Here is a 21881-nt window from a genome sequence, read left to right on the forward strand (position 1 = left end):
CCAAACGCTACATGTTCTCACTCATAGGTGGGAATTGAACAATGAGATCACTTGGATACCGGAAGGGGAGCATCACACACCGGGTCCTATTGTGGGGAGGGGTTAGGGGGAAGGGATAGCATTAGGAGATATACCTAATGTAAATGATGAGTTAACGGGTGCAGCACACCAACATGGCACATGTATATATATGTAACAAACCTGCACGTTGTGCACATGTACCCTAGAACTTAAAGATAATAATAATAAAAAAAAGAATTAAATAGGTAACTTGAATAAGTGTTAAGATTAAATAATATATATACATTTTATAATTTATAAAAAAAACAAAAACAAAAACAAAAAACAAAAAAGCCTGCATTGATATGGTTAAATTCCCAAGACCCTCAGTTCTTTTTTTTTTTTTAACCTTCACAAGAGGATGGATGCCAAGTCCTCAGTTCTTTAGGGATGGACTAAATGACAGATATAATTGCTTAGAAAACTGTCTCAAACGTGACAGAGCTTATGTTGAGAAAGTTGAGAAAGTTTATATTTTTATTTTTTAATTCCATTTTACCATGAATTTTTTGAAGCCCCTTTATACAATCCTACTCTTGTGCTTGGAAGGAGGAGAATTGGAATATTTATGAATAACTTTAATAACTACCATAATGCTAATTAATAAAATATGAATGTACTCTTGAACACAGAACTATCTAACTATCTAAGATTAATCATAGAGGTCTCCTCTTCTTAGTAGACTGATATGCAACTCTGTCAAGTATCTTATTTGTTACGAACATATGTGCATTTCACAGAAATATAGAAAAAGCTATATTGATAATTTAAACTGGGCCAAAATGCCACTTGGAGCTTAAACTTCAAAACAAACTAAAAGTACTTGATTAGCTTACTGTAGTGGAACAGGACTAGTCAATTATGCTAAATGTCACTTGGACACAATAAAATAGAAGAGAGACAAAAATCTGTGGTTTATACCCCAGAAAGTTGCATACATACAACCCTGCCTTGTTTTCTCCATTTCTCATTTCTCCTCTCCGATTATCAAATGAGACAAAACACATGTGAATGGGAATCACATTCACCGTGATTCAAAATAAGACCAAAGATCTTAGGAATTCAACTATTAACTATGCCTGTTGCCTGGTGCCCAGGAGACTGCATTTTAGACCTGACTACTGGCCAGGCGTGGTGGCTCACGCTTGTAATCCAACACTTTGGGAGGCTGAGGTGAGCGGATCACAAGATCAGGAGTTCAAGACCAGTGTGACCAACATAGTGAAACCCTACCTCTACTAAAAATACAAAAAATTAGTCGGGCATGGTGGCAGGCGCCTGTAATCTCAGCTACTCAGAGCTGAGGCAGCAGAAAATGCTTGAACCCAGGAGGTGGAGGTTGCAGTGAGCTGAGATGGCACCACTGCATTCCAGCCTGGGTGACAGTGCGAGACTCTGTCTAAAACAAAAACAAAAACAAACAACCAAACAAAAACCTGACTACCACAAAATAAAATAAACATGCTTTAAAACTAGATTTTTCTGGTGGATAAAAATATGGCCAGAAAAATAAAATTACATTGATAAAAGTTAACAAAATATTGTAACAAAGAAATGTATCATCCATCGTGTCTTTGATATTTTAACAAATAAAACCCACCATTTGCGCAGAATTGCTGAACTTTTTCTGTGACTAACCAAAACCTTGCCAGTTTTTTTTTTCCACTGAATTGAGAAACTGCACGTCAAAGCTAAAAACAAAAAGTTAAATGATCTAGTTTTCCTTAAAGGCAGATCATTTTTCTCACACTCATTGTGCCATAGAAGTCAGCCAAAAATTAAAATCAGACTCCACACTTCCTGAACAAGCTGGACACACCCACAACTCTCTTTAATTCCAAAACTGTGAGTGCCCAGAAAATCTGCTATATTATTTTCCTATTGCTGCTATAACAAATTAACACACATTCAGTGGCTTAAATGACATAGATTTATGACGTGACACTTCTGGAGGGCCGCCTTCCTTCTGAAGGTGACAGGAGAGAACCTGTTTCATTGCCTTTCTAGCTTCTACACATTACCAACCCGCCTCAGTCCACAGCTCCTTTCTCCATCTTCAACACCAGCAGTGTAATATATCTTCTCTCTCCAATCTCGGCTTGTTATTACATCTTCTTTCTCTAATTCTGATTCTCTTGCTTCCCTCTTGTAAGAATCCTTGGGATTATACTGTGTCCACTCAAAGCATTTGGGATTATACTGTGTCCACTCAAAGCATTCGAGATAAAGCCAAGATCCCTAATTTCATCGCATCTGTAAAGTGTCTTTTACCGTGTAAAATAACATATTTATAGGTTCCGTGGATTTGGATGTGGACATCATACTTCAGCTTACCACAGTGTGCCCTCTGGACTGTAAAGATTCACACCCACCCCACATGCAAAATGCATTCATCCATCCCAAGGTCCCCAAAAGTCTCAACCCATTTACAGCATCGGCTTGGCTCCTGGCTGGAGTACAGAGTGCAGGCCGGCGGGGGATGAAGCCGAGCCATGCACCTCTGCCAGATCCCCAGGGCCTTGCAAAACAAATTAAGGATTTGTGGTTTTATTCCAAAAGTCATGGGGAGAGCCTCTGAAGGGTTTTAAGCAGGAAAGTCACAGGAGTGGATCTGAGTTCTCGAAAGCCCACTCTGGCAGCAGCACGCGTGAAAACTGGAGGTAGGGAGGCTGCTTAGGAGCCTGCTGCAGTAATCCCGGGGAGGAAAACAGGGCGGTCTGTTTAGTTGAGCATTGCCATAGACAGTGACTGCACAAGGGCGGGCCTGAAGCTGGGTGGTAGTGGAGGCTTGAGAGGACCCTGGACAACAGAGGGAGAAGAAATTTCAGTTGGCCAGCGCAATGCAGAGGGCAGTGCCAATGAGGACAGAGCAGAGGAACTGGCAAGACAGCGAGAGGATAGAAGGTTCTGAGAACTGTCTGTTCTGTAGCAGTTAGGACTCCTTCACTCAAAAGTCACAGAGGCGGGGCACGGTGGCTCCCGCCTGTAATCCCAGCACTTTGGAAGGCCCAGGTGGGTGGATCACCTGAGGTCAGGAGTTTGAGACCAGCCTGCCCAACATTGGGAATCCCCGTCTCTACTAAAAATACAAAAATTAGCCGGATGTGGTGGAGCATGCCTATAATTCCAGCTACTCAGGAGGCTGAGGCAGGAGAACTGCTTGAATCCAGGAGGCGGAGGTTACAGTGGGCTGAGATTGTGCTACTGCACTCCAGCCTGGGTGACAGAGTGAGACTCTATGTCAACAACAACAACAAAAAAAGTGACAGAAACTCAACTTGTTTTACCTCTGCAGAAAAGTGATACATTGGTTTACCTAACAATGAAGCTGATCAGGCTTGGGCCTCACTGAATTCAGGGAGTCAAGCAATGCCCTCTGTCTCCCTGTATCCCATTCTTTTTTTTTTTTTTTTTTTTTTTTTTTTTTTTGAGACTTTGAGATGGAGTCTTGCTCTGTCGCCCAGGCTGGAGTGCAGTGTCGTGATCTCGGCTCACTGCAAGCTCCACTTCCCGGGTTCACGCCATTCTCCTGCCTCAGCCTCCTGAGTAGCTGGGACCACAGGCACCCGCCACCAGGCCTGGCTAATTTTTTGTATTTTTAGTAGAGACGGGGTTTGACTGTGTTAGCCAGGATGGTCTTGATCTCCTGACCTCGTGATCCACCCGTCTCGGCCTCCCAAAGTGCTGGGATTACAGGCTTAAGCCACTGTGTCCGGCCCCTGTCTCCCATTTTTTGTTTGTCACCTTGGTTTCATTTCTTCTCATGACCTCCTGGCAACCCCAGATTCAATCCTTCCACTTCTGTGGCCCGACAGGCAAGAGGGTCTTCCTATTTGTACCAATTACAAGCATCCCAGGGAAACAGTGGTTAGCCTACCTTTAGTCAGGCGCCTACACTGTGTGAAGGGGTTAGGAGGTTTCTTAGCAGGGGTCAGGGGGTTTGCTAGGAGAATAGAAGCCATAGCTAAAACCTCTCTAATTCATCTGGTACGAACTCTTTGTATTAAAATTTTTTTCTATTAGTATATATAAAGTGTATGGATTCTGTTGCATGTATTATGATTTTAAAGTTTTTTTTTTTTTTTTTTTACCTTTTTGTGTTTTCACATACAGGGGTTTTAAGTTTTTCACTAATGGAAAAAATGGATTGTTTTCATGTATTACTTCTTCCAGCACTTCTATGATTAGTTCTGGTTAATTGTAAATTTAGGTCCTTACTCATACACCCTCTTCCATACCCCTCTGCAATCTCTTCCCATCAGAATTCAGAGTAAATGAAGGGAAGTCAATATTTTAACCGTGTACCCCTTCACCGTCTTGGCTTTTCAGTTAATACAAGTGTCATATCTGTTGTGCTATAATTATTTTACAATGTAGAGCCAGTCACTAGATTTCTACACACAATCTGAACAGTCAATAATCAAATCTGGCATTGTTCTATTTCTGAGGTACTTTTAGTCTAAGGCTGCTAGGAAGAGACTGGTTGTAGCTAGAATTTGGGTTAAAAATGTTCTTCAAAATTCAAATACGGTAGTTCGGCAACAGAGACTAAGCGCCATTCTTTTTTTCTCCCTTCTTTCCTTTTTGAGAAACGTACTGCTAGAAATACCTTCATTCTAAACTCTGCAAACAGAATTGATCCTGTAGTCCTTTAAAGTGGTGTGTTCAGCCCCGAGTTTCTTCATTTGAGTATCTTTTCGGCCTTTTAGAAGCTTTCTTAAAAACTCCCATACTATCTTTCTTCACACTTGCCCTCAAATTTGGTGTATATTCCCCTAAGACACCCGAGCCGAGCTCATCCTGTGGATGCGGGATAGTGACAAGACTGGGCCCTCTGCAGCCCGACAGGGACAGCAGCTTGTCAGGGACAAAGAGTGAGAACAAATGACCCACGTCCCCTGCTGCTCTCCCGGCTCTTCCCTCTGAGGCGTTTTCACTAGGAAGCTTTCAAATTAAGGGTTCATTAAATATATAATAAGCACATTCTCTCCATTCTTTTCACACCCTCTAGGTCCTGCTAGGCAAATCAGTCTTAAGAGCCAGTTTCCTTTTGCCCTTATTCCTTGCCTCTCCAACTTCAGTGAAAATCTTTTCCTACTTGAGTAAAAGGCAAAGAAAAAAAAAGTTAAAGAACATGATTAAGAGCTTTAATGAATCATATAGGTCTGAATGTAAAGTGGTTCCTGTCTTTCCAATGAGATCCTCAGAAATGTGTCTTGGCAAACATAAATACATAATCCTTTAGGGATGTGGTTGAAACCTTCAGTTGACTACTTACATGGTTTGTTAATTCAGTGACATACATATATTTAAATTCATATATTATGTAAAAATCATATTTAGAAGTATTACTTTTTCCATATGCACATTTCATGAAACAATTTAAACTTTTCAGATGCATCTGACATCACAGTTTTCACAATCACTTAGAATCACAAAATGTTTGAGTCTTCTGATGTTTCCAAAGCATATATTATCTTCATTTCATTTTTTTTTTTTTTTTGAGACGGAGTCTTCCTCCATTACCCAGGCTGGAATGTGGTGGCACGATCTCAGCTTACTGCAACCTCCACCTCCTAGGTTCAAGCAATTCTCCTGTATCAGCCTCCCGAGTAGCTGGGATTACAGGCGTGCACCACCACGCCCAGCTAATTTTTGTATTTTTTTTTTTTTTCGTAGAGACGGGGTTTCGTCATGTTGGCTAGGCTGGTCTTGAACTCCTGACCTCAGGTGATCTGCTTGCCTCGGCCTCCCAAAGTGCTGGTATTACAGGCATGAGCCATGGTGCCCGGCCTATCTTCATTTCTACTTTGAAGTAAAATGCGGTTTGAATTTTTTATTTATTTTATTTTTAATTTTTTAAAGATTTCAACTTTTATATTCAGGGGGTACATGTGTAGGTTTGTACCAAGGATATATTGCTTGATGGTGAGGTTTGGGGTATGAATGAACCTGTCATCATTTTTAATTCCAGGCCGTCAATACTCCACATTATTCACCACTTACCATATTATTTTTTCAAAGTAACTGCTAACCCTTTTCCTGTTTAGAAAAAAAAAAGTGAAGCTCGCTGCCAGCACTTACTTAATTTTACGTAAACATGCTCTCTGAGGCTGAAGCAAATCTGACTTTCAATGTGAAAATAAAATATACAAATCGTTTTTGGAGTTATTTCTAAACAGAACTAACATCAGAATCATCTGAATCATCAGAAACGTCTATTTCAGAAAAATTGGATTTATCAAATGAATCTTCGGCCAAGAACTCTTCGAGAATGATGTTAATATCACGCGTAGGAATGTTAACGTTTTCTAGGACTTAACATTTTCAGTGATTGAGAATTACTGTATTTTGTAAATGGAAATACCACTACTAAAAACAGAATGCTATGAATAGAATGATGTCTTTTGTTTCCAAAGTCGATATACTAGCGTGATGTGAAAATAACATTAAAAGAGATATTGCATGGTGAAAGTTATCTTGGGGCGAACGCCGCAGCTGCAAGTGCCATCAGTGAGTATTCTCAGGGCAAATGGAAAAGGGTTAAAAGGCTGTTTACAGTGACACACAGCAATAATGACTACATTAAAATAGTTTTTTCCCCCCATTAGAAACAAAGTTGATTCTGACAGAAGATCTCTGCAATCATCCAAAGTGATCATGGACTGAGAGAGTGCCTGCACCACGAGACTTACACACAAAGGGGCATCTGCTTGACTGAAGCGGTTTTTTTTTTTTTTTGAGAAGGAGTCTTGCTCTGTCTCCCAGGCTAGAGTGCAGTGGCGTGATCTCGTGATCTCGGCTCACCACAACCTCCACCTCCAGGTTCAAGTGATTCTCCTGCCTCAGCCTCCTGAGTAGCTGAGATTACAGGTGCACACCACCATGCCTGGCTAATTTTTGTATTTTTAGTAGAGATGGGGTTTCACCATGTTGGTCAGGCTGGTCTCAAACTCCTTACCTCATGATCCACCTGCCTCGGCCTCCCAAAGTGCTGGGATTACAGGCATGAGCCACCGTGCCCAGCCTGAAGCATAATTTAAAAAAAATCTTGCTTGGATCCTGGCTTATACCATAATGCAGTAGAAACTTTTACCAATGATCATCTTCAACAATGATTTTTACCAAACTGTACGGTTTTCTGATTGAAAGAACTTACTAGAAATGTTAGAGACTTTATCCCATTTCTCTAAATTTCACTGCAGTAAACTGCTGAAATGAAAACTCACAAATGTTAGTGCTACATCCACTGTCCAACAGTCATCTTCCAGAAAACATGCTTGCAAAACAAAACAAAACAGAACAGAACAGCATGCATACTGGTCCATTTTCCTATATACATGTTCGCACTCCCTCGTTCCCTCTTCCTACGCCTCCTTTCTCAAAGAGTTGTACGTTGTAGATGACAAACTGCTAGAATACAGACACAATCGTGCTTGATTTGTTCCTTACATGAGGTCTTATGTATGTTCTTCACTGATGTTCCCTTGATAATGTGACAATGGAGAAACACAGCTTTTGATTCCTTGTCTCTTATGGTCTCTTGTAATTATAAACACAATAACAACCAAAATAATAGCTCTCACTGACAGCACCCCTCCCAAGAGCCAGACACCTGACTAAGGCCTGTGAGCATTAACTAAGTTAATGCAGATGAAATGCCAGGCACAAGTCCTGCCATGTGCTAAGAGCCCAATAGATGTTAGCCATTACTATTATTGCCTCAGCCTCCCAAAGTGCTGGGATTACAGGCATGAGCCACCGTGCCCGGCCTGAAGCATACTTTAAAAAAATCTTGCAAAACATCTGTATTAACTGTTATCATTCAATCCTCACAACAACTATATGAGGTAAGCATTCCCACAGATGAGAACATGAAGAACAACAAGGAAACAAGGCCATAGAGTTACTGGCCAAGAGGGGATAGAAGCTCTGCATGTCCACCTCTTTCAATAAATATTTTACATTCTTAAAAAGGCCAAATCTATGTAAATTAAAGAGGATGAGGAAAAGAACAGTCCACATACTTTTAAACTCCCCCCTTATGTTCCAATACCTAACGATGAGAGAGGTCTAGAAGGGACACACAATTTTAATGACAGGGCAAGAACCCTGGAAGTCCCCCAGTGGCCATAGCTGAGAAACAGCCGCTGCCCCTTTCCAGCCCAAAGCAAGTCAAGGCCAGGCAAGTCACGGAAAGGGATGAAGTGTCTCCAGCAAACAACAGTGGGTAGAGGGACCAGGTATAACCGGTAAGATAAAGCCCACTCGAAAGGCAATCAAAATTCTTCTAAAAGGTCATTCAAGTTGACCAAGTAATACATATAGCCGGTGTTGATACTAGGGAGAGCCAGTTGTCAGACACAGTCACATGCTGCATAACAGCATCTCGGTCACCGATGAACTGCATATATGACAGGGGTCCCATAAGATTATAATACAGTATTTTTACTATACCTTTTCTATGCTTAGAGATGTTTAGATGGACAAATACTTATCACTGTGTATAAATGCTTGCAAGATTCAGCTCAGTGACATGCTGTACAGGTTTGTAGCCTGGGAGCAACAGGCTAGACCATAGAGCCTAGGTGTGTAGAACCTGTGTAAGTTCAGTCTATGAGGTTCACATGACGACAAATCACCTAAGGATGCATTTCTTAGAACGTTTCCCCGTGGTTAAGCAACCCATGACTGTGAATACGTCACCTTCATTCCATCTGGCAAGATGTTCTGCCTTAGCACTTGGCTGCATTATTTTCCTTTTCTTTCCTGTTCACTATGCTTTAATTCTGAGGACCATAGGAGGGCAGAATATTACTTTTTAAAAACTTTAAACATGTGTCTAAGCATACCCTTTTCTTAAATTGATGACCTGATGTTAAAATGTTATTTTTCATGTCATTTATAATCTTATCAGAATCCATTTAACGAAGTTTGGTTAGACTTCAGTGGAAATTATCTTCCAGAGTTGTTTTCCCCACCTGGGATATAGGGGTAACTTTACTACAATTAGTATGCATAGTGCAGAATTTCACGCAAGGGGGCCTGTGGCAGCAGTGAGATAATTTAAACAAAATTGTAACTTAAACATATTTAACAAATTAAACATAAACATATTTAACACATTTCAGCATATTTAACATAATTTAAACATAGTAAACATTATTTAAACATTCAAAAGAACAACACAGAAAGGACATGTGCACAAACTTGCTGCTACTTAGATCACGGCAGCTTCTAGGATCCATTGTCTTTTACTGATTTAAAAACAAAGCGAAAAAAAAAATTAAAAAGTTGTGCCAGGTGCTGACGAGTTGATGGGTGCAGCACAGCAACATGGCACAAGTATACATATGTAACAAACCTGCACGTTATGCACATGTACCCTAGAACTTAAAGTATAATAATAATAAAAAATAAATTTAAAAAAAAGTTGTGCCTGAAAAATATATATTTAAATCTTATTTAATATAGTATAAAATTTGTTTGCCACCTCTACCTAATTCCTTGTTCCAGGGTAACCAAGGCAGAATGATATTATGTAACTAAGTGGCAGCTTTTCCCTCAAATAAATATCCTTTATCTATTGTCAAGAGGAAACTGCAGTTCCGAGGATGATTTGGATAGACCAGACTGCAGTGTCCATGCTACTTTTTGAATACTCAATTAAACGGCCCTAAATTCTTGGCTTCTGTAGGCTTTGGCTTAGGACATATGGCTATGCCAACCTTTACCAACCCTAGCTCACTGTTCTGACATCCCTTGCCCCAGTCTTCAAAACAGTACCACCCTGTCGCAACCAGTTTCTATCATCACTCTGTGTTGTACAAAGTTTTATTATCTATTTTATTTTTTAGAGATGGAAGCCTTGCTATATTGCCCAGGCTGTCCTAGAACTCCAAGGATGGTGATCTCCATCCTTAGCCTCCCAAGTAGGTTGGACCAGAGGCACCTGCCATTGCACCCAGTCTGGAGTTTAATTTTATTTTTTTCCCCCAAATTAAGTAGTTTTCTATTTAGGTAATTTTATTTGAAAGGAGAATACTGTAACCAGAAATGAATGAGCATTTCCTCATTTAACCTTCCAAAGAAAAGTTCAGCCTCTGACAAAGTATAAGGCAAGTAACAGAATTCAACTTATCTGTATACAAAAGGACTTTCAACCGCACTCTAGAAAACGTGCACACTTTCACTTAATGACCACTGATGATGGAAGTGAGAAGCAAGTGGCAATGGGAACTGCTGCTGCCTTGTCCAAATTAGCAAACCACCACCTGCTCTACTGCTCTGTATCACTGGAACAACTCCAGTTCCTCCAGAGACTATGAAAAGGAACTGCAGAAGCTAGTCAAGGTAGCATGGCACACTCCATCATGCTTGTGAAGAAAAGCAAAAGGAAACACCATGCTGATGCCCTCTCGTCCTGGGTAGAATGACTGTCTCCCGCCCTGTTCTTGGCAGAGACTTATCCCAACGCCTTGGCTTATCTGTTTACATATCTGTCTCTTCTTACTACAGGCTACTTTAAATGCTTTGACCTAATAAAATGCAAGCCCCTAAAGATGGTGTTCATGTCTTACCCATCTTTGTATATAGTAGGTAATGTGATAGGCATTCAATACAGGTTTGCTGGAAGAATGAACGAAGGAGCATTTGTCCTCCTTTACTTTTGTGCTACACGGTTCAGCAACGTTACTCCCACTCAGAATGAAGCTGGGCACAGAAAGGGCAGAATGACCTTTGGCGCTGACGCACATCAATGGAGGACCATCAAAGGGAAGGAGTGGTGCTTTCACTGTAACCTTGACTAAAATTGCGATTGTGGCTCTCCATGGGAGAAAAAGAGAGAGCAAGAAACAGCAGTCACCCCAGTGCATGGGCACCATCACTTTTAAGCTGAGTTATAAGAACCTCAGGGTGTTTTTCAAAAAACAGGTTTTAAGTTATTTCAAGGAGGAAAAAGAGCTTAACATGCATCATTTTACTCTAAATATCTTTGATATGTTTTCACCATAAGACTTTTAGGTTGTAATGCTAATAAATATCAAGTATTATTCTCTTATAATACTCTTACAATTCTCTTATAATTCTCTCATATCACGTAAGAATTTCTCTAAAACACACAGCAGCCTGGAGTAGTCAAATTCATGGAGACAGAAAGTAGAATGGAGGTTGCCTGTGACCGGGGGCAAGGAGGAAGGAGGAGTTAGTGTTTAAATGTTTAAGTTTTGCAAGATGAAAAAAGTCCCGGAGATGGATGGCGGTGATGGTTGCACAACAATGTGAATGTACTTAATGCCACTGAATTATATTCTCAAAAATGATTAAGATGATAAATTTTATGTTATGTATGTTTTACCACATTTTTTTGTGTGTGTATGTGGTAAAAGGAAAGTCACTGTCAAATGCTAACAGATAGGAGAATGCCTGGGCTCTAGCCTCAAGGGAGTCGCTTCAAACTTTAGGCTAGAGAGAGGTTTTTAAAATGGTGAACATGGTATGGGAGGTGTGCAGGAGTGTGCTGGGGACAAGGTCTGGGTGTCTTATTCTGGTGGCTGTCTTCAGTCACGGTGCCTGGAGTGCAGCTGAGTGTCATCTCAACAATGGCTGGGTTGTGGATTAACTGCCTTGAGGCCATCTCTGGAATTTCACAGCTCAGTCTTCATGCTTGGTTGTCTCAAGATTAGCCCCTGGAACTTTCAGTGTGGTTCATTCCTTGTGGTTTCATTTTGGGGTTTGCAGGAAACAAAAGCTAGTGTGCGGAGGGCCTTGAGGTTTCAAATGGCTTGAACTTCCTTGTAATGCAGTTCAGCACGGGTTGGGTTCACCATAGCAACAATTAACCATCCATCTTCCTTTGACTTTAGCAGCCCTGGAAAAATCTCTGCTGGACTAGTATGAAACTCAAAGCTGGTGATGCCATTGTAGGCTGCAGTCCGCTTGGCATCCTCCACTGCCTGCCCCACCAACAGAATCCCAAGGACCTGCGGCGTGCTGAGCCAGAGGGAGGCTGATCACACCAGTTCCACAGCAGATGGCAAGGAGGATGGTGTTAGAGTTCACTCCACTCAGCTTCCCTACAATCCAGTACAGCATCTCTGCACCAGCAGTGTTAATCTGGAAAAAGGCATCTGGAGAAATGCAGACTTTCAAGCCCAGGAGATCTTTAAAGATATGAGGTTCCCCAAACAAGAGCTAGTAGGCGGACTGATGATGGCTGAAACGGGTCATGGTGCTTTCCTGGAAGTCAGTTGAGGTCAAGTCATGGACGGCTCCAGGACCTTTAATGAAAAATTCCTTTACAGTCTCCTTCTGAACACCGAGCTCCCCTGGACTTAATTCCTGGGGATGGAATGTGATGACAGCCATTGTGTGCCTTAGGCTATTGGTGCGGACTGTGAGCTCACACCAGTATCAACCTTCATGAAGCAGAAGGCGGGGCTCTGTTGGAGACTGTGGAAGGAATACTTCATCGTACTGTGCCACCTGATTGTGTTTCTAAGGGATGTTTTTCAGATGGGTAGACTGTACACAGACGATGTTCCCATCTTTTCAGGTTCCCAGGTCATATCCCACAGTCTTTGGATTGCCATCTGGACCTTGATTCACAGAGAAGGTAGACTTATTTCTGTAGCCACTGATGACAGGAGATGGTATAGTAGGATGGAGAAGACAAGCAGCCCCTCAGATTTGGGTGCAGCTGTTGTCACATTGACTCCATCAAGCATTTGAATGTGAGACTCTAGTCTTTGTAAATTTTCACCTTGAGCCGTTCATAGTTCAGCCTCCAGAGCAGCATCACAACACCAGCCAGCCTTTCCTGCCAGGAATTATCTAGTAGTCCCAGATGACTTGGTTTCTTCTGACGTTTTTGTCCTTTTTGACACTTCTTGGCTACCACATGGGTGAAATTTCCCTTACATACTATGCCCTAAAAGAGCTGTGACCAACCTGGTGGTTTTACGGCACACCAGGGAAGCAGTCTTGGTTTGGAGAGGAAACCCACCATGGAGACGAAGCACGTGAGGCTGTGTGTCAGGACTCTTCTCTTAATGCCTGCCATCTAAAGACACACTGAAATCCACCTCTCAGGGCTGAGGTGAGAACAACAAGCTCATATATATGGCACGCTCTGGACTGTGCTGAACACAGCAGATGCTTGACATGTGTCACTACCCTTCCTTAGGCTCTGATTTGAAGTGTGTCACTTGGTTTCGTCATGCCTTAATGTGTCCAACCTGCAAAATCGAGGCAGCAAACCAAAAGGGCAGGAGATGACCCAGTTTACTGTGGCAGGGAGTCATTTCCTGTTGAGCAGGGCACCTCTACTAGCCCCCTGGCACGTGCAGCCAGCAGGGGGGCAGGCGTGGCAGAACGTGGGGCTCCTCCCAGTGCCAGTGTAGCAGCTGGCCTGGGCACCTCAACTCCTCTCGGGGAGTACCCTTCCCTACTTGGCTGGGGGATCTTCTCTTGAGACCTTCCTCAAAAGCATTTATAATCCTAATCCGCAATTTTAAACAATGTACAACAAAAGTTGGAAGGAGTTCTCACCCCCAGCTTCCCCTAAGCTTCCCCTCCCCTTTTAATATATTATGTCTTTCATTCCATCTATTAAATGTCCTCTCCTTATTTTTATAGACTCCATAATCAACATTAAATAGAAAATTCACACACACAGATTGGTTAAAATATTTACTTGTAGATTTATAAATAGTCTGCAGTCCCAAGGACAAATGGCCACATAATCTGTTGAACAACAGTGATCTGTGTAGGTTTGGACACAATGGAAAACTACGGATCCTGTAAAGGTTTAATATGCAGGACTTTAATAATGTGTAATTTCACACATGCAGGGCCTTTTACATGCCTGTGGACTTTAAGAATTCAGAGCAAACCAACTTTGTGAGAGAAATATGGTACTTGGCTTGTTTATAACTCCAAAGCCAATCCACTTTACAGGGGGACACCCCACTTAATTTTCCAGTTGGAGGTAATAAAGTCATACTACAAACTGAAAGCAACCATAGGAACTGGAATGAATGTGATGACCTTTCTGGAGAAGCACCAGAGTTCAGAAAAGAGGTGCATGGTGAGGTCTAGAGAACCAGGGCTCTGAAGGTGGCCAGATCTTTAAAAGCTAGCCTCTGCCACTTAATATTTGTAAAGTTTTTAAGTAACTTAAACTCTTAGAGCCTTAGTTTCTTAATCTGCAGACTGAAGATAACAGAATCTCTCCCATAAAACACTATTATTATATCAAATGAGATTAAGTAAGATAGTGCAAGCACCTGGAACATGGTGGATATTCAATAATTCTTAGATACTATTAATTATCCTCACGAATAATATCAGAATATAATATTCTGTTCTGAAAAATAACCAGGTCAACCTCAGAGTCTTGTCCTGAAATACTCTTTTGTTCTAACATCATGAGGTTTGGCAGCAAGGATGGCACTGTTAAGGGTAGTCTAGTCTAGCCCTTCATTTTACATCAGTAGTTAATTAATATCTAGAGAGAATAAAGGACTTGATTAAGGTCATACTGTTAGTGGCATAATAGCCTATTCTTTGATCCAGGTCTCCTTCCTTTTTTCTACTGTGGAACTTCTGTAGGCAGCAGAATGAAAACAGGTGAATTTTCAAACCTCACCTTCTAATTCTGGACTGTGTGCCATTTCAGCAGCAGGTGAAACATGGCAGAGGTGACTCGCTGTGTCCTGTGATGGCTGAATTAGAAAAGACTCCAGCTAAGGTTTCCAGAGATCCCTAGTGCTAGCAATTCCTGAGCCGCTGGTTCATTCTACATATAACTGGCTTTCTTGGGTTTGCTAAGAAACCCAACTCTTCACTCTCTCAGCTTTCCAATTTAGAGAATGTTATAGTATTACTGTCTCCTGTTCTCTTGGCTTTAGAGAATTATTATTATTATTAGGCCAGGTGTGGTGGCTCACACCTGTAATCCCAGCACTTTGGGAGGCTAAGGCTGGATCACTTGAGGTCAGATGTTCAAGACCAGCCTGGCCAATATGGTAAAACCTGGTCTCTAATAAAAATACAAAAATTAGCCAGGTGTGGTGGTGTGTTCCTGTAGTCCCAGCTACTTGGGAGGCTGAGGCAGGAGATCACTTGAACCTGGGAGGAGCAGGTTGCAGTGAGCTGAGATCACGCCATTGCTCTCCAACCTGGGTGGCAGAGCAAGACTCTGTCCCAAAAAATAAAGAAAGAAAGAAAAAAAGAAAAAAGAAAGAAAGAAAGAAAGAAAGAAAGAAAGAAAGAAAGAAAGAAAGAAAGAAAGAATTATTATTATTCTATAAGACCAACAGCTGTGTTCTATCTCTTCCACCTAGACCAGTCTAGGCACTTTGCATATATATTCTAACTCTGGAGTAGTAAGCAGTAGTTGCTATTATGACTTCTAGTTAGAAATGAGGAAACCAAGTTTCAGCAATTTGCCCAAGGTCTCTCAGAGGGTTTGAATTCAGGTATCTCTAATGTCAGAGCCCAGGCTGTAGATCCTGACTTCATTCAAGCATCCACAGTGAAATAATGCTAACAATGACTGTTGATCACCTCTGAGAATTTACTTTGTGCACACTAACCACAACAGCCTTATGACACAAGCACTATTACCATTTCTCAATTTTATAGAGGAGGAAACTAAATCACAGAGTGGTTAAACTGCTCAGGATCCCAAACCCCTAAGACTGTGTTCCTAAAATTCACCAAAGACAGTTAAATATTCTCCATCCACCTTGTGGATTTCCACAGTCTTCTTTAAGAACTTCCCCCAACCTTGTATTTTCTTTCCTAGATGGCTTGTTCCAAAAGAAAACAAAACTCCTTGAACCAGCCAACCAAAGTAAAGACAATAGATACAGGATAGCTAGAGTTCAAGTAAAATCATTTTGAAAATATTTTCGCAAGAAATCATTTTGCTAGATTACACTATTCTCTGCTCATAATTACCTTCAGACATTCAATTCAGGAATAATGTCAAGAAGGTGCCCATGTAACTAGACATGTAAAAAATGACACAGAGAATTTGCTTTCTAGTCTGACAGCCTGAAATTATGTATGCTAGGGGGTGCTGTTGAACAATTTTAAGGTTTTTGTCCATCTGGCATTTTTAGAGTTGCATGTGGTAGTGCTTTGGGGTAGGGTGAGCTTGTAATTTTTAATTAAAACCTATTTAACCTCAGCTTGGTAACTTTTAACCAACACAATATTTTGCTGCAGAAGACATTTTAAAATAAGTTGTATTCATTACATGTGCAGTTAATTTTTATTCACGCAGAAGCATTTATCACTCATTGTTTTTTTCTCCTGTCACATTTAAGAACGTGATTAAAAGATAACACAATGTAGATGTTAAACCTAAAGAAAGTGGCAGTGTCTCTAGAGCATTATCGATGATGGTAAGACGTGGGTCTCATAGTAGTTAACAGAATCTCTAATATATAGGAAGCAAAGAACCAAAACCTTCGCAATCAGGGAATCTTAGCTCTAACTCTCTTGCTCCACAATTCAGCTAAATGACCTAAGTACTTGTTAATAAATCATGATGCAGAAAATACACAGGACTAGGAAGGTTAGAAAGCAGAGCACCGCTTATGCTGAACTGACACAATTTTGGTCACGTAGGCTCAGTCAAAAATAGAAAATGTGATGTAGTTAAACATAAAAGGTCATACAATATGCAGAACTACCCCAAAGTCTATATAATTAGGAATTAAGCACATGTACAAATATACATCCTTCTCTGAACTTTCATTAGTGGTCTACAAAATTATTTGTTGTAGAACAGTGCCACATCTACACAAAATAATTTCAGTAGTAAATGCTTAAATTTTTTGAAGGAATAAAGATGATTAAGTCCAGCAGTTACAAGTTTGCAACACTTTTGATACTTGCTTCTTAAAAGAAAATGAAGGAGAATCATTTGTGTGCGCTGAAAGGCGCTGTGTAGACAAATGACAACTCACCAAGATATCACTATGTTGCCTTAATTATTCCCTCGCTGCTTCATACTTCACTTCTCCCATATGGGGCGAATAACTCGAAGTTGGAGGCAATGTCTTTACATGCTGCCCAGATATTTTATGCAGCTGCTAGGGCTATGCTAGGCAAAAGGAACTCAGTGAACACTTGTTGACTGATAAACTGTGCAGATGAAAATGTGAGTTATTCCTACGTAGTTTATCCAAGTTTATGGGAACATTCCGGTGGTACAGGGAGAGCTATTGCTATATAACTACTGTTTAAAAGGTGGAGTAAACAACCTAACACCATTTGTTATAATTTACTCTTTGAAAATTACTAAGTCAAATATAATTTTTTTCTTTCCATTCTCAGGTCCAGGATAATTGTTGCTTAGGATTAGAAGATCTGACAGCTGCTGGGACACTGGGGCAAAGGGGTTTTCCTGCTTTCCATGAAAATATGTGAGTTACTCCATGTACTAGTTTTCTAAAACCATTTAGTTTGTTCTTGAAAATAGCTTACAGCAGCATCCACAACACATAGGTCCTTTAGCAGTTGGCAACATTGAAACTACTATTCTGGTACATGGGCTAAAAAAAGAAAACCTAAAAAAGGCCTTTTGGTGGGTGAAAAATGATCTTAGATTATTTAAAAAAAGAAAGAAAGAAAACTGGGGGTGGGGGGAAGGGCCCAAAGGAACATGTTTTTAAAAACCCCACTTTGGGAGGCCAAGGCGAGCAGATCACAAGGTCAGGAGTTCGAGACCAGCCTGGCAAAAAGACCAGCCTGGCCAACATGGTGAAACCCCGTCTCTACTAAAAATACAAAAATTAGCCAGGCGTGGTGGTGGGTGCTTGTAATCCCAGCTACTTGGGAGGCTGAGGCAGGAGAATTGCTTGAACCCGGGAGGCAGAGTTTGCGGTAAGCTGAGATCACGCCATCGCACTCCAACCTGCGCAACAGAGCAAGACTCTGACTCAAAGCAAACAACCAACCAACCCTAGAAACATATCTGTTCAAGAGACAAAGTCAGACTTTTGGAATCAAAAGTTACTTTTCAGGGAGCAACTTTAAAAGATTTAGGAGAGAAAACACTTTGAGAGGTACTGGGGCTAAGGCACATGATCTGATTATGTCCTTTGATTCAAATCTACTGATCCTAAAATGCCAGATTTTAGCTTCATCTCACCACGGACAGTACCCTGTCATCCAGATAAAGTCTACTTGGATTATACCAGCCCAGGGGCCTATAGCCCTGCTCAAGGTGGTTTGGCAAAGTTCAGCAGGTATCCTTCCCCCGCTCCATCCTGAAGCCTTAAAATTAGGAGGAGGAGGGAACTGTACATCAGAGTGTCTTTGAGGAGTGCAGTGGGTTGGGTGAGAGAACCAGCTCTGCAACACATTAAAATGCCTTCTTGCTGTGGCACTGGCAGGCTTAGGCTGGGCTAGGCAAACCCACTGCCCTGCAATTTATTCTAAATATGGTAAATGCCCTTGTCAAGATGATCTTGCTAAAACTGGATTATTCCACAAAGGCTGGAAATATACCTTTACTTAGCAAAGGATTTCTTATAGAGAACACAACAGCATTGTAAACAAGAATCTTAACAGAATTAAGAAAATAAATCTTTCAAGAGGCCTTAAGCACATCAGAGAGCATCATTTACATATAGATAATTGGTGTACTAATTAAAAATAATTCCTATTGATTCATTAAAACAGGCAATTTCAGAGCTGCCATTAGTCACCATCTCATTAATCCATGATCAAAGAATCGTTCAAGGTAAAGTGAAGAATTAATTTCATAGGGGCATCTTTGCCAGGGACAGACACCTTTTAGAGGTGGTAAGCGGGGGATCATGCCTGTCACGTTGGAGGATTCCGGAGAGCCTGCTCTTGGGGCCTCCAGACTTGCTGGTCTGGAGTGTTTGTGGTCAATGGCTGGGAAGAAGCTGATCGTCTCCCCACACTCCACTCGAGGTGTTTCTTTACCTGCAGAAAAGGTACCTAACAATGATTCTTTCAGCTAATCAGGTTTTACAGGAAAGGGGTAGGGGGAGGATATTGTAATATTTGAAATGAAAAGTTTGAATTTTCTTAAAAATATTCTAATTTGCCTTTTCTTCTAGCTCATATGAACCAGTGCAGTTTTGCTGTCACTGAAATTACTAGAAATTTGGAGTTGACACACATCATCTTATTCATTCTAGTGGGTTATTGTAAATGGTTTTTAATCTCTAGATTTGCAAAGATCTTAACGGGGCCTTTTCTTTGGTTTCTAGAAGTTCCAAACCTGAATTACTCTCCAAAGTCATCTAATATCTATTATGTACTAATGTGACAGGCACATTGCTATTATGTCTTGGGCAAACATATCCTTTTTTTTAATCTCCGCAACTAAGAATGTGACTAATCATAATTGTTTAATGCACGTCTACTCTGTACCAGAAATGTTATATGAATTCTTGCTAACCCCTTAAATAACCTGGCATGTTACTGATCAGTTGCTACATGTATTAGGCCATTCTTGCATTGCTATAGAGAAACCCAAGGGCTGGGCACGGTGGCTCACGCCTGTAATCCCAGCACTTTGGGAGGTCAAGGTGGGATGATTGCTTGAGCTCAGGAGTCTGAGACCAACCTGAGGAACATAGTGAGACCCCGTGTCTACAAAAAAATACAAAAATTAGCCAGCAATGGTGGTTCACGCCTGTAATCCTAGCACTTTGGAAGGCTGAGGCGGTGGATAACTTGAGCTCAGGAGTTAGAGACCATCCTGGGCAACATGGTGAAATCTCATCTTTATAAGAATTACAAAAATTTGCTGGGCATGATGGCATGCGCCTATAGTCCCAGCTACTCAGAAGGCTGAGACAGGAGAATCACTTGAGCTCAGGTTGTGGTGAACCATGATTGTGCCACTGCACTTTAGTCTGGGTGACAGAACATGTGAAAGAAAAGAAAGGAAGGGAGGGAAGGAGGGAGGAAGAGAAGGAGGAAAGGAGGGAGGGAGGGAGGGAGGGAGGGAGGGAGGAATGAAGGAAGGAAGGAAGGAAGGAAGGAAGGGAAGGAAGGAAGGAAGGAAGGAAAAGAAAGAGAGAGAAACAGAAAGAAAGAAAAGAGAGAGAGAAGGAAGGAAGGAAGGAAAGAAAAGAAAGAAAGAAAGAAAGAAAGAAAGAAAGAAGAAAGAAAGAAAGAAAGAAAGAAAGAAAAGAAAGAAAGAAAGAAAGAAAGAGAAGGGACCTGCCACTAGGTAATTTATTAAAAAAGGGGTTTAATAGGCTCATGGTTCTTCAGGCTGTACAGGAAGCACAGCTGCATCTGCTTCTGGGGAGGCCTCAAGGAGCTTTTACTCATGGCAGAGGGTGAGGCAGGAATAGGCATTTCATATGGTGAAAGCAGGAGCAGGACAGAGAGTAGGGGTGGGAGGAGGTGCCACACACTTTTAAGTGACCAGATATTGCAAGAACTCACTATCGCAAAGATAGCACCAAGCCATGAGGGATCCTCCCCCATGATCCAAACACCTCCTACCAGGCCTGACCTCCAGCACTGGAGATTACAATTCAACATTAGATTTGGGTGGGGACAAATATCCAAACTATATCACGACAGCAAGTACATACTAGGGATGGACTCCCTATCCACATTTTACAGTCAAGGAAACTCAAGCTCAGAAAATATCAAGCAACTTAACTTTCATGTTCACAGGACTAGGTATTGGCAAATTCTTGTCAGTCTGACTCAGGTCTATCCGCTTTCTTCTACTCCACAATTCTGCCTACAGGGCCAGGATTACCAGCTAGCAGGGACTGAGTATGTGGCTCTTGCCAGGCATTGTCCAAATGGTTTTGCATGTATCAACTGATTTATCACTTACAACAATTCTATGAGTAAATACTGTTAGTATTACTAGTGCTATTATTGCTATTGCTATTATTACTATTATTATCACTATTTCAGAGAAAGAAACAGAGAGCTTAAGAAGCTAGCCCAAGTTTACTCGAAGGATCCCAGATGGCCAGCAACCAAGGTGGGCAGCCTGGTGACCCGAGAGTTCCCTCTCTCATCAGGAGTGGCCATGTGCAGCCAAAGGACTCTATGTCTGGGATGCTGGAAAAGGGAGTCTATACTGGGTAGATGGCTGCATTTGACCTCCAAACTTCTTTCTAAAGATTCCTAGATACTTACAACCTAATGTTTTATGTACATTTTGACTTTGGAATTCCTGGCATATCAGATAGGTGTGCTTTAAAAAATCCTAGCAACTACTCTAGAAATTTTTTTTTTTAAAAAGCACGATTTTTCACCTTGTCAAGATCAAGTGTTCTGAAAGCATTAGCAGTCATTACACAAATCAGGGCCATAGAAATCATGAATAATTTACTGATGAACATTAAGATTTTATATTCTGTGACATACATGGTAGAAGTTTATTGGTGAGTTTTGAAGGAGATGTGAAGAGGCTGCTTGTGGGAAAGGGAAACAGAAAGCTAAGGTGACTTCTACTGTACCGGCTGCTAATGAATTAATAAGAAGTGGTGAGTAAGAAGAGACAGAAAATCAGCTGGAGAAACTCAGCCTGTAGAGAGCCACCCTTACCATGTCGAAAACCAAAACGGTAAAGCAGGATATAAATGAGACTTTGCATACAGACATGTTCCTGAATTCATATGAAAGACAGGGGTTTATTGTAATGAAACCCGTTAAGGACAACTGCATATGCCGGTCAAGTTCCACAGGAACTCCCCACTTCACATCTGCAGAGCTATGCCCAAATCACAGTGATTTTTATCTAGAATGAACAGCTCCATTAGCTACATTATCCGATAGTACGGTCA

General features: G+C 41.2%; 2 protein-coding genes and 1 pseudogene across 2 annotated transcripts in view; 1 reads left to right on the forward strand and 2 right to left on the reverse strand.

Annotated features, from left to right (window-relative positions):
• Nucleotides 1-21881, forward strand: part of ARPC5 (actin related protein 2/3 complex subunit 5) — a 1051210-nt gene that overhangs the window by 101547 nt on the left and 927782 nt on the right. The window lies entirely within an intron of this gene.
• The window catches only part of C1H1orf21 (chromosome 1 C1orf21 homolog), a 247439-nt gene that overhangs the window by 50359 nt on the left and 175199 nt on the right, over nucleotides 1-21881 (reverse strand). The window lies entirely within an intron of this gene.
• On the reverse strand, nucleotides 361-20013 carry LOC126940248 (tRNA (uracil-5-)-methyltransferase homolog B-like; annotated as a pseudogene).

Source organism: Macaca thibetana, chromosome 1 (genome assembly GCF_024542745.1).
Source record: "Macaca thibetana thibetana isolate TM-01 chromosome 1, ASM2454274v1, whole genome shotgun sequence".
Classification (NCBI taxonomy): Eukaryota; Metazoa; Chordata; class Mammalia; order Primates; family Cercopithecidae; genus Macaca; species Macaca thibetana.